Consider the following 1,768-nt stretch of genomic DNA (forward strand, 5'->3'; position numbering starts at 1 on the left):
TGTACAAAAACAGGCACCAGGCTGGATATTGCTTGAAGGCCACAGTTTGGCTTAAACTATAAGAAGAGTAAGAAGAAATAGTGGCCAGTTTGTATAAATTCTGTAAAGGGCTTTTGGAATGGATCCGTTCAAAGAATTTAGAGGTGAGTTTCAGTCACATTTTTTAAAATACTTAAAATTTAAGACATGATAGTTTGAGTTATACAGGAACAAACCTTATAAGAAAAAAATTTGGGATTGTTTTTTCATTGGTCAGCAATCACCATCACCCTAGAATAACTTAGTTGATGTTCAGGAGGGAAAGACATCTGGGAAGATAAGAGATTAACTAGTATTGGCTATTCCTAAATATTTGGCCTTTGTAGTGGTATAAGGTTGTTAAAGTTTGGATCTGATATGTCTCCCAAAGCTCCTGAATTGAAGACTTGGTCCTGGTCTCCATGCAACAGTGTTCTTAGGTTTGGGAAAGTCACTGGATCATGAGGGTTCAAACCTCATCAGTGGATGAATGCATTGATGGATTCATAATGTGATGGCATTATTGAGAGGTAGTGGAGCTTCAGAGGAGGAAAGTCACTGGGGGAATTCTCAAGAATTTTGTCCTTGTCCACTTGCACGCTATTTCCCAGCTGCTGTGAGGTTATCAAGTCTCTCTACCACCTGCTCCCTGCCTTGTTTTGCCTTACTATAGGTCCAGAAACAATGCATCCAGCTGAACCTGGGCTGAATTCTCTCAAACCATGACCCAAAATAAATCTTTTTACCTTTTATAAGCATTTTTCTTGGGTATTTTTTCACACAATGATAATCTCACATAGGTTTTATAATCTATTTAGTAATAAAATGAAAGTGATGCAAAGTGGGCAAAGCAAATAAGTTTAGTTAGGGACTATGAAATAGATACTCTGTTTCAGTGGAACTAATTCCAATAATTAAAACTACAGAACATTCATTTTGTAAGAAAAAAAATTCATTGTGATAGTACAAATGAAATCCAGAGTCAGATCTCCCAAAATACTTGTTGTAGCAACACGAATAACATGTAAATACATAAACACAAACCATAGTCATCACCCTCCTGTTGATGGGTTTCTAATGTGATATATCCTCTTGGATTTCTTTTTGCATGAAAATTGTAAGGGAACAACATCCATATGTGGTAATGTGATCTATATGCAATATCATGTTTTTTTTTATATATTTAATGAAACTTAAATTCTGTTATTAGTTTCTTATTGAGACTCAAGTTTAACCTGTAATTAACCTCTGTGACTTGACACAGGCACAAGGCACAATCTAAAACCAACTTAAGAAGGAATTACAAGTATTTCTTGGCAAGATATTTTCTTTAAAGTTATTTGAAAGGGGCAATTAAACAAAAAAGGGGCAATTAAAAAAAAAATTCCTGAAAAGGAAAAATTAAAATAATAGTTTAACATTGCTTGGACTGGATTCCCAGTCCTATAGCCTGCAGGTAGAGTGCTTGCCTTCCATGTATGAGGCCCTGGATTTAATCCCCAGCATTGCAAAATATATAATAATAACTTTGCTTTTAGGTTGGAGCACTTTGATAACTTAAATGGCTTTATACTGACAATTTTGGCTTAAATATTACAAATCTTGATCCCAGAACAAGAGATACTAAATTTTTATTAGTATCTGCTTTACTGAAATGTCCTACTTAACATTTATAAAAACCATTCTGAAGTTTTAAGCTAATAATATGAGATGAAAGTAGGACTAAAAAACAACTTTTAGGTGGTATTTA

Source organism: Marmota monax, unplaced genomic scaffold (genome assembly GCF_021218885.2).
Source record: "Marmota monax isolate L192 unplaced genomic scaffold, Marmota_monax_Labrador192_F-V1.1 WCK01_AAM20220418_F8-fsc00027, whole genome shotgun sequence".
Classification (NCBI taxonomy): Eukaryota; Metazoa; Chordata; class Mammalia; order Rodentia; family Sciuridae; genus Marmota; species Marmota monax.